This window comes from Notolepis coatsorum (assembly GCF_963971535.1).
Source record: "Notolepis coatsorum genome assembly, chromosome: 9".
In the NCBI taxonomy this organism is placed as follows: Eukaryota; Metazoa; Chordata; class Actinopteri; order Aulopiformes; family Paralepididae; genus Notolepis; species Notolepis coatsorum.
In genome coordinates, this window is record NC_140173.1 from 84,224,620 (window position 1) to 84,237,263 (window position 12,644).

Here is a 12,644-nt window from a genome sequence, read left to right on the forward strand (position 1 = left end):
AATTCCGTTTTGTTTTGCACTGGACTCAGCTAATTTGTGTGTTAGTATAACACTGAAGAATACCGTGTTGTTTCTCACTGGACTCAGCTAACTTGTGTGTGGTACACCGAAGATCAAGTCACTTGGGATTAATACTGGACTCAGTCACCTCTCTGCCTCTGTGTGTTCGTTGGGCTGTTTCTGATTTCTCTCTCTCTCCGTTTTCCACCCTGAGTGAAAGCTGGGCGTATCTGCAGAGCCGCTGCAACGTCACATGCCAATTCCTCACCACTATCTACTGGGAGTATCTGCAGAGCCGCTACATCGTCACATGCCAGATCCCCGTTTGTTTGATTACTGTACCTCATCCATCTTGTGACTCTGTAAATATATACGCCCTAGCTTTTGGCTAACTCTGAACTTCCTGTCTGTGCCGTTGCGTTTGAGGTCGGTTACAAACCATAACAGATTGTTTCTTCCACCAAAGTACAAACAAAGTTCAGCACTGTCTCCGTGTAGTCATTAATATTATCTGTTATCGCGGAACACACCCCAGTCTGCCCTGAGCTTGTTTCCATGCCCTGTCTGCTTTAATCACTTTCATAATTGTTGTGGATTAGATTTATTCTCAATGATTTTGTCATTGAAATATTCAGCCTTGGCTTTCTTGATCATTCCTGTTACCTTATTTGTTTTCTCCTTGAACTTCTCATAAACCTGCTCATTCCTATTTTTTTACAGAATTTCGAGAATGTTTCATTTCTGGACTTTATAGCTGCCAGAATCTCTGGGTTCATCCAGGGCTCTCGTCTGATTTTCGTTCTCATCTTTTTTCTAGTGCACTTTCATCAATTGCCATCAGAAACAAAGATTTAAAATGACCCCAAGTTTCAAGTTTCTTTATTAGTTGTCATACAGAAGTACAGAATACTTTTATACAAAATGCTTCTTTCTGTTACGCTCCAGAGACTGTGCTAGACAAAAATAGACAAGTATAAAATTAAATAAGTATAGCAAGTATAAAATAGAAGTCAAGTACGTAGACACAAGTGTTCAGTATGTACATATGTACAATGTTCAATGCAGAGTAGAAGTAACTGAGTTGTGTAGTGATATGCAGTAGGTACCATATAGTGCCGGGGTGCGACCCGGACGATATATAAGAGTGCACTAGTATGTATGAGCGTCTATGTCAACCAAGTAAACTTGAGTCCAGTCTGCAATGCATTCATCTTCATTGTCTCGATAACACTTCATGGTGACAGCGGTAACAGTAGTGGATTGCCTACAAGCAGGACGGGAGATTGTCCGAGGATAATTCTGCATCGGCACGTAGGAAACCCGTCACTCTGTCAGCGCTAACTCGGCGCTAATGAAGCAATCTGACAGCTGACAACTGACAGCAGCAGTTCACACGCTGGAAGCGCAACCCGAACGAGAAGACGTCATGGCATCACATTTGCCAACAATGAATTGGGCCGACCCGGATCAGGGTGAGGCTATTTCATTGTTTAAACAAAAAATGTCTCTTTACCTAGAAGATGAGGAAATAGTCGGCGATGCTAAACAGGCACGGAAAATATGTCGTGGCATTGGAGATGAAAGACTGAAACGGCTGAATGCTAGTGGACTCAGTGAGGCTGACAAGAAAAAGCCAGCCAAACTATGGGAATTCTATGAAGGTCAGTTAAAATTGAATGTTAACTTTAGAATCCATAGGCTCCAATTAATGCAATACAGACAAAAAACAGATGAAAGCATTGATGATTTTGTGACCAGAGCCAGGACATTAGCTAAAAAATGCCAGTTTATTGATGAAGAGCTCAATGAACGTTTAATGGAGCTGATCATTGCCAGCACATCCCACGATGCTCTGAGAAATGACCTGTACAGCAAACCCAAAGGCCATCCTCTACAGGAAGTACTACAAGAGGGGCGAAAATATGAAGCCCTATCAGCAGAAAATGAACAGTTACACCAACTGGGTATGTCACATGGTGAGAAAATCCATGCAGTGGACAGAGGGCGAATATGCCAAAACTGTGGCAGGAGCCATAAACCCTGTCAATGTTCTGCATTCAACGATGAATGCTCTGCCTGTGGTACCAGAGGCCACTGGGCGAAGTGCTGCAGGAAAAGCAGGCGGCAGGGACAACAACGCTTCGGTCAAAGCCAAAGAGGAAAGTCTCCCCCACCACCACAAAGACAGGACAGACAACAGGCCTCCAGGAGTTACCACAGACAGCGGGGGTGAGTCCCATATCAATGCTATAGACAGCACAGAGGCTGATGAAGAAGGGGAGTACCAAACGAAATTCTACTCAATCACCATCAGTGAGAAGTGCATGCACAGCATTGAGAGCAAGCCACCCAGAGAAGAGGCATACACAACACTGAACATGAGACCACCTGACCTACCAGGCCACAGACATACACTCCGTCTAAAAATAGACACAGGGGCATCAGGCAATACTCTTCCACTACGCACCTTCAAACAGATGTATGGCAAGGATGCGTGTGCGCAGGAAATGCTGAGGAAAAATTACAGGAGGCTATCGGCATACAGTGGTCATCAGATTCCCTGTATGGGTACTATCGACATTCCATGCCAGTACAAAGACTCACAATGGATCAACGCCAGGTTCTATGTTGTGGATGTACCAGGTCCAGCTGTAGTCGGACTGCCAACCAGTGAGCTGTTAAACCTGGTAACTGTCAATGTTGATACAGTAAACAAGAAGGTTAACAACAGCCAGAGACCACTGAAGAGGATATCAAACATTGCAGAGCTAAAGAAAGCTTACCCAGACCAGTTTGATAAATTAGGCAATTTTAGTGGAACCGCTAAGCTATTTTTGAAAAAATATGCTGAACCTTTCATTGACCCACCACGGAAATGCAGTATCCACATCAAAGACAAGCTCAAATCAGAGCTGGATAAAATGGTGGAGCAAGAGGTGATAAGAAAGGTGGAAGAACACACAGACTGGAGGTCTGACGTACGGCACAAAAAAAGACGGCTCCCTTAGGCTATGCCTAGATCCTCAAAAACTGAATGCCAGCCTTAAGGCCTCTACATGCTACAGCAAATTCAAAGCAACTTCAACACAACATCGGCGCGATTTCAGCGCGCTTGTTGCAGACAGTCTTGTAGACTGTGTTGCGAGGACGTTGCGTACCTGTCTCCAAAATCTAATCTAAAGACCCGTTGCGTTGGTATTGCGTAGCAGTGATTGGTTGGTAGTGAATGGGGGCGGGGCTGTCTGTCACTTCTAGTGTTTTCCTGGCTCGAGACCAAAAGAAAACTTTCTGACAGGAGCTCGAGACCAAAAGAAAACTTTCTGACAGGAGCTCGATAGCTAGTGTATTGTTTCATTACACTTGTTTAATTGTTTGTTTAAAATGAATCAAATGCAGGAACGTATTGCAGAGGAGGTCCGAAAGTACCAACATTTATATAATAGCGGGTCTAAAGACTACAAGGATAGCATTATGACGATGAATCCGTGGAAGGAGATTGGGGAAACAATGGGGATGGACTGGGTTGATGTGGCGATATAACTATATTACACTATATACAAGAACACAAGCGAAAACAAACATAAACAGGGCTATTATTATACTAACGATGTATGGTTGAGAAGGGAAATCCGTTTGTAATTGCTAGAGTGCGCACCTTCGGCTGCCCAAAGTATTCAGGCGGGCTGGGCGCGCTCGAGCCGCACATCCGGGGTACATTTTGTTGCATCATAGGCTGCGCGTTGATTTTGCAGAAGCATAAAGGTAATGTGTCTGCAACACCGTTGCTTTGTCGATGTTGTGTTGAAGTTGCTTTGAAGTTTCTGTAGCATGCAGAGGCCTTTAGGAGATGCCCACACAAAATTCCAACTGTGGAGGAATTAAACCCAGAATTTGCTAATGCCAAAATATTTAGCAAGCTTGATGCAAAAGCAGGGTATTGGTCTATACACCTAGACAAAGACTCACAACTCCTAACAACATTCCGGACTCCATTTGGCCGGTACTGCTGGAAGCGCTTACCCTTCGGTCTGAGTGTGTCTCAAGACCTCTTCCAGGCCAAGATGGACCAGATCCTAGAGGGGCTCCAAGGTGTTGTCAGCATAGCTGATGACATAGCAGTATATGGAGAAAACGAGGAAGAGCATGACAAGAACCTGACCAACCTGATGGAACGAGCAGCCGAGGCAGGTGTTGTTTTCAACAGCGACAAGTGCACCATAAAACAAAGCAGCATTTCCTTCTTCGGCAACCTGTACACAGGCAAAGGCATCATGCCAGACCCAGATAAGATCAGGGACATACAACACATGCCAAAACCCCAAAACAAAGAGGATCTGCACAGGTTCATGGGAATGCTAACATACCTGTCCCCCTATGTACCAACATTTGCAGATAAGGCTCACACCTTGAGGGGGCTGCTAAAAATCGAAGCTCCATGGATATGGGACACTGACCACCAGAAATGCTTCGAGGACCTGAAGTCAACAGTCACCGAGCATGCGTGTCTGAAGTACTATGACCCAAACACCCCTTTAACCCTTGAAGTGGATGCATCACAGAAGGGATTGGGCATTGCTTTGGTGCAGAACAACAGACCCATCGCCTTTGGCTCAAAGACACTGACTGACTGCCAGTCAAGATACAGCAATATAGAGCGAGAGATGCTAGCCATTGTATATGGGATGCAGCGATACCACACGTACCTGTATGGGAAATCATTTCTCGTGGTAACAGACCACAAACCACTCGTAACCATATGTGCAAAACCACTGCATGCTGCACCACCACGACTCCAGCGCATGCTGATAAAGACACAAGGGTACAATTATGAAGTCATGTACCGACCCGGTACTCAAATGATCCTGGCAGACACCCTCAGCCGGTTTCCAAACCCAGAAAACCATGGGGACATAGAGCTAGATGAGCGCATTGATGGAGTTGATATGGAGATCGAGGATCTGAAGCAACATACCATTGCATTAATAAACTTCTCCCCTGATGCTCTCCGTACAGAAACAGTGAGGGATCTCAAACTTAATGCCCTCAAAGAAGTCATTCACCTAGGATGGCCAGAGCATATCAAAGACCTGCCGAAGGACCTGCGTGCTTACTGGTCCTTCAGAGATGAGCTCGCAATGGAATCAGGAGTCATATTCAAAGGTAGACAGGTACTCATCCCAGACTCCATGACTGATGACATCCTCAAACAGTTACATGTGGGCCACCAAGGGATTGAGAAAACACGTCGCCTTGCCAGAGACAGTGTCTATTGGATCAAAATGAATGATGACATCGAAAGGGTGTGCAGATCCTGCAGAGTGTGTGTGGAACATCAAGATGCAAACCCAAAAGAACCTCTCCACCCACACCACATACCATCCAAACCATGGCAGTCTATTGCTTCTGACCTATTCGAGGTCAAAGGTCGCCAGTTCCTTCTGACTGTGGACAGGTATTCCAAATATCCACTGGTGGATGAAATGCCTAATGTGTCTAGTCGCACAAAAAATGCAGCTGTACCTGTCACTGTTTGGCCGAGTAGACGAGATCCTAACAGATAATGGCCCACAGTACACAGGGCAGGCCTTCCAAAGATTTGTAACAGACTGGGGAGTCAAACACATCACAAGCTCTCCCCATTACCCCGAAGAGCAATGGGTTCATTGAAAGGCACGTGAGACACATCAAATCAATTGTGACCAAAACCCTGGAACAAGGAGGCAATCTACAGATGGCATTACTACAAGTCAGAGCGATGCCCATCGACAGTAAACTGCCATCACCAGCAGAATTGATGTTTGGGAGGCCTGTCACCACCCTGCTGCCAAGTCGGGCAGAGCCAGGCAGGGAGGAGCATAGGAGTCACATGGAACAGAGAACAGCGGACCTAAAAGAGCATCACGACCGCAGCTGCCGCAGAGAATTACCCCCACTCTGCCCCGGACAGCATGTGACTGTGCTGAACAAGGATAGAGGAACATGGCATCCAGCTATCATTGTTCAAAAATGCAATGAGCCAAGAAACTATGTTGTACAAACACCAAATGGCAACCAGGTCAGGCGGTGCAGGAGCCACCTGCGTGAGCTATATATCCCACAGATGCAGAAAAGTCCAACACAGACACACTTTGCTGTGCCACAGCTTCAAGAGGACACCCACGAGGGCCCACCGGAAACACCTACGATGCAGAGTGACCCACCGGAAACACCTACAATGTCACCCTGTACCACACAGGTGCCCGATATCCCAGGCCCAAGACGCACGAGATGTGGGAGGGTTGTGAACAGACCAGATTTTTACAAAGAATATGTGACATGAGCACACAATATTGCACAAGAGATGCCCACTACAGAGGGCCAGAACAACACCAGGAGCACAAGGCTGGGTCATCATGGGGACTCTGTTGCTTTGTTATCATTATGGTCTTGGAGGGTGAATGTAAAACTAAATAAGGGGGAGGATTTGCACTACTTGGTGATGTGATTCAGTGGACTATTGACATAGAGTGTTGTTCTAGTTCTGCTAAGGGAGGTTCGGCATTCTGGGAAAGTATATGGGGCGATGCTGCTAAACAGGGGGGATGTAGTGATATGCAGTAGGTACCATATAGTGCCGGGGTGCGACCCGGACGATATATAAGAGTGCACCAGTATGTATGAGCGTCTATGTCAACCAAGTAAACTTGAGTCCAGTCTGCAATGCATTCATCTTCATTGTCTCGATAACACTTCAGTATGGGTTGTAGTGCAAATTCTTTACCAATAAATATAAAGTGTGTTTAGGTGTTCTAAAGTGTGTAAAGTGGGTGCTGCAGTGAGTTGTATGTTTAAAGTGAGTGTGTGCGTGTGGATGTGTGTGCTGTGAGTGCATTTGATGGTTGTTACATAGTGTTATTGTTCGTTGAGCATCCTGCTGGCCTGGGGATAAAAGCTTTTTCTGACTCTTTCTGTGCTTGCCATGAGACTCCGGTATCGCTTGCCTGACCGCAGCAGTTCAAAGAGGCATTTGTTTAGGTGGCTGGAGTCTTTGATAATTCTCTTAGCCTTACCCAGGTTTTATCTATGTTCATACTGTGATAGACAGGTGACCAATCCATGCAACTGTTTGTGTTGTGGTGGCCAATGGCTGCCTTCATCACCTTGCATGTACAGAATGTCATTGAGTGGGCACTGTTGGAATACCTTTGTCCTCACAAGTATTCTGCCAGGGAACTTATGGACACGACAATAGTAGTAGTTATAAGGTGTGTGAGCTTGTAACGTTAGTTAGCTCATAGCTATCGTGGTAGTTGTTAGCACAATAGCTACCAAGCTAAGCTATGTTAGCTTCTAACGTTGTATACACAATATGTACAACGACACAATGATCAAACACCTTATAACTACTACTATTGTCGTGTCCATAAGTTCCCTGGCAGAATACTTGTGAGGACAAAGGTATACAAAGAGGAGAGAACCATTTTAAATCGGGCATTCATGCCGGCTAACAAGCTAGACGTTGCGGTATGTTGTTAGCACAATAGCTACCAAGCTAAGCTACGTTAGCTTCTAACGTTGTATACACAATATGTACAACGACACAATGATTTACATTATTACAAATATGGTAACGTGGTTGTGGCTTTTACAAATACATGTAGTGGTTGCCTTTAGAGATGGATGGCTATGATCACGGAGCAATAGTGTTAGGTGAAACAGATACATTTTCATTCATCACTCCTCGGCTAGAAGTAGCAAGGCTCTCTGCCTGCCACTAGCTGTGTGTGACTCTCAGAGCCCCTCGCTGCTCTGCACCTGACGTCAGCATTAAGATGACACACGCACGTTATTGATCCATGGATTAAAATATGCATGTGCGTGGAGCTTGTGGTTTGGTCGACAAAATGTTTGATAAAAACGCTAAAACTGGGTCAATTTCGATTTTCTTTTCCCTCTTCATGAAAGTCAGCGTTGGCCTAGTCACATTGTTTATTGAACAAAAATACAACCTGCAAATTGGCCTTTAAATACACGCTTTAGATTTTTTTAAGTAGTGAGTGACGTTTTTTCATTGTCTGCTTATTTCTCGCCACATATCAAGCCTGCATCATTAGTAGTGGAAGCAAATTAATCTGTCCACACTGAATTAAACCCTGTACTTTTCTTTTTTATTTATTTATCTATGGTTAACTTACTGGGGGGTCCAAAACTCAAGATTAGCCACCTACAGATGGCAGGGAAAGGCGCGGGGTGTGACGTATATTTTAGTTGAGCCGACGCCTGCTCTAGATATGCGTTTAACGTGACTACACGGATCCACTGAAATGGATATTTAAAAAAATCTTCACTTTAAAATGCATTTTCGAAAATCTCTGTTTACTTTTCCAAAAATGCTTTACATGTGGATGAAAGGCCCAAACGTAGAAGAAAATGTCCGGATTCATGTTTACATGACCTTAATGATTTTAGAATATTTCAGATAACGAAATTAAATGTTTATATCATGAACTATCCAGTTAGTATTTATATTGTAGCCTTTGGCTACTTTAAATCATTGAACGTAGAGAGAGAGAGCGAGAGAAAGGGAGAGAGGCTCAGCCACTACCGCCGTGATGTATTAGGTTTGAGTTTGAGCCTCTTGGAGATTACTCGAGTGGTATCACAGTCACTAGGAAGTCAACACACGGAGTTGTATGGAGTGCGATGCACAAAACGATATATATAAATGCACAGCCAATAAATGTGAAGTTATCCTTGAACCTTGGTTGTCAAGCCTCGTCAATATAACACCAGACCCCCCTTTCCTCACTAATGGAACTGTGTCGTGGAGTCACTCTAGTTAGCTTAGCTTAGTTAGCGGCTAATGCTAGTTAGCTTAGCGGCTATTGTGGACATGGCAAGGATGCAAAGCATATTAGACACATTGGACATTGCTCACGCTGGTCTGTGTCTAATACTATTATGAAATGACAATTGCGTGTCATTTAAGGTCTACGCTGGTCTGTGTATTATGAAATGACAATTACTTGTCATTGAATGTCCACGCTGGTCTGCGTCTATAATCAAATGACAATTGCGCATCATTGGAATTTGGATACATTTCTAACTGGGCAGGTGTTAGGTATCGAAATGTGGCACCGATTAATCTAACGTGAATCGATACTCGGTAGTACCGACATAATTCAGTCGATACCCTTAAGTACCGAGTTCGGTACCCATCCCTATTAACAATAGAGACCACAATAATTAACGATTCTATTATAATTTTTTATGCTGATCTTTTGCTTGTCCTGTGCCTGACCACCAGAGTGGATGAGCATGCTCTACCTTTCCAAAAGCATACAACAACCATCACACTTGGGAAAGATAAAGTCCTTAATATCCCTCCTCGTCTGGCTTTTAAAGCACACACTAAACTGTGATACGCAGGGGTACATTTTGAACCAGTTTATAAAAATAAACGTCCACCCCCGGAGTCCTGCAGCATAATCCTCTCTCTAGCCCCCCTGATCATAGCCTCTTAGTCTTCATGCTCTTCCAAGTTGGACCTTGGCCTGCGAAAAAAGAAAGATAATATAACGATTAGCTGACGCTGTGGCCTGTGGTGTAAAGCTGACTGGAGAAAGTGCTGCCTGGACAGCAGGTTGGCCCTACAACCCCCCCCCCCCCCCCCACCCCCGCTAACCCAGGGTTGGGGTCACTTTCAATTCAATCAATTACATTTTAAACGGAAATTGCCGTTTACCTGATGCTGATAGAACATCCATTCCCATTTACTTTTCCATCCCAAAGGTTTGTCGGTATTTGAAAGAAAATCCACTTCCTGCGTTCACTGAATTGAAAGTGAATCCCGATCCCAACAATGCAGCAAACCCCCTGAACCGAACACGGTAGCAGCCTAGTGATGTGACGTTCGCGGACGATTAGATTCTTTTGACCGGCTCTTTGGTAGGACCGGAGGGAACCGAGTCATACTTGATTCTTTTGAACGGCTCTTTGGTAGGACCGGAGGGAACCGAGTCATACTTGATTCTTTTGAACGGCTCTTTGGTAGGACCGGAGGGAACCGAGTCATACTTGATTCTTTTGAACGGCTCTTTGGTAGGACCGGAGGGAACCGAGTGATACTTGATTCTTTTGAACGGCTCTTTGGTAGGACCGGAGGGAACCGAGTGATACTTGATTCTTTTGAATGGCTTTTTGGTAGGACCGGAGGGAACCGAGTGATACTTGATTCTTTTGAATGGCTCTTTGGTAGGACCGGAGGGAACCGAGTGATACTTGATTCTTTTGAATGGCTCTTTGGTAGGACCGGAGGGAACCGAGTGATACTTGGTGGGAGCCGTAACACATTCCATACAGAGGGTGGAAAAATACTATTTTAATACGAAATTAGTATAAGTTTGAATCTCATCCAAATCGTATCCTATCATTATCCTAGTCATTATTCCGCTGACTAGACTTAATAAATAAAAGAAATAATAAAAAAGAACGATGAGCCGTTATTTTGAACGACTCTTGGAAAGGAACGGAGCCAAAAGATCTGGCTCCCTTCAAAGAGACATAATTCCCATCACTATTAGCAGCCCAGGAACAAGCTCTCCACCATGTCCCTCAGAAAAACACACCCCTCCACCAGTTGCATCAAGGTGTATGTTCTTAACTCATTGACCACCACGCCCATATGACCAAATTAGGGCTACCACGCCACCGCTTTAATCAATGGGAGGACGGGGAAATTGGCGAGTGCTTAAAATATATCTTAAATTATGGCTATGGGTCTAATACACCCGTCGCTTCCAGTCAACATGTATGAAACGGATTGTTTTTTCATCGGTACATTTACGTTTTATACCGTTTTGAATACGAGTATAGTTTTGGAGATTTCTAATAATTCCAGAGAAATCTTCGGCTGATTTACGAATAGTTTTCAAATAAACGCTAGATTATCGATAGTATATATGTGTCCTTATGCACGATACAAAAGCGGGCTGAAAAAACGCTTATCCGTGCCTTGCTCAGCGCCAACGGCACGCACACACACAGACATGTCATGATCGCTATGAAAAAAACATCTGATTAACCCAACATAAGAGTCCTTATCAGATGTTCTGCAAAAAGATTAATCCAATTCCTGATTGCCATTCCAAATATCGATCGCGTCCATTGATCCAACGTTATAGTCCAAAACACATAATCCACGCTGCTCCCAGTCCCCCCAGTCAACATGGTACAACGATACTGCATGCCCGAGAAGCAAAACCCGGACCAGACTTTTTAGTTTTTTGATGCACAGTCCCAGCCAATCCAATCCAATGATGTGCAATATCATCCGGGAGATGATAGGCGGCGGTATTTGCCATTTTGCGAGCTCAGACCCATTCCCAACGATAACATCAGGTTGGATGGATGAAAATGAATGGATATCGTTAATAAACGAAATAACGATTAAAACCAGACTATACTCGTGAGTGGCGCTGAACGGTTGGCTAGTTAACCCGACTATACTTGTGACTGGCGTTGAATGGTCCTCATTCTTGAACGGACATACAGGTACGTGAAAGTTACCAAGGAATTCCTTCGTAACTCGATTTACGTACTTATTTGGCATTCTCAAACGGCTTCGTATTGTAAATTCATTGATAAAATACAATTATTTGTAGGATTTATGTAGGATTTACGAACTCGAAAAGGCAGTCGTAAATTGGACGTAAATGGGACAGACCGGTGTGTGCCCGTGTCTGTGGGAGAAGTCCTTGGGGATTGCCATCGTACAGACATCCACAGAATTAAATAATTATAATGATAATCAAAGGTTTTTGTAATGTGTGTACCGGTGTTAATTCGGCATGATTATCCAAAATGACTGTCCGCTTCCATTGATTCAGAGGCTCTAGTCAAAACAGAGGACTTCCCTGGCTTCTTCTAAGGCATTTATGTAACAGTATACCTTACTTCTGATGTATTAGTGGTTTGAAATATTTTACTTGAATTTAAACATGCTTTAGATCTTTAGATATGCAGCCTTTTAAATATATTGCTAGATCCTGTCAAGAAAGATACATGTTAAGGGAGGGCTTGTAATATAGGAAAACATGTAGGAAAATGTCAGATTTAAACTATTTGTTACAAATTTGTTAAGAAATATGTCATGTGTTGGTAATGACGTACTGTTGTGGTAATGACGAAATGTGATGGGAATGACATTTAGATAGATTTATTGAATTCATTCATGGATACAGTAACACAACATCAGAATCATAGGTATTGTATCATCAACAACTGTTACAGCAGGATAGGAACATCTAAGAAACCACCTAAAAAACACTGACAACCTTTATGGTTTCAAACAACATACTTAAACAGTAGAAGAGGTTTGTTCTTTTAACATGCCTACATCTTCTTCTCCATGAGGGAGCATACTTGTTTCCAGACAGAGGCATTGAGCATCATATGTCTTTTAGTAATCGGTTGGGGCTCTGGGACAAGGCCCAGCACATTTTCCATTCTATACCATATTATGTCGTCTCTCTGTGGCCAGAAGAAACGGTTTTCTCCAATCAGCCTCATTGTTTTGACCAGAACAGAACTGTCTGAATCCACATCTTGGATAACACCGGGATAAGCATCTCCATCGTACAGCACCACACACCAGTGTCCTTTCT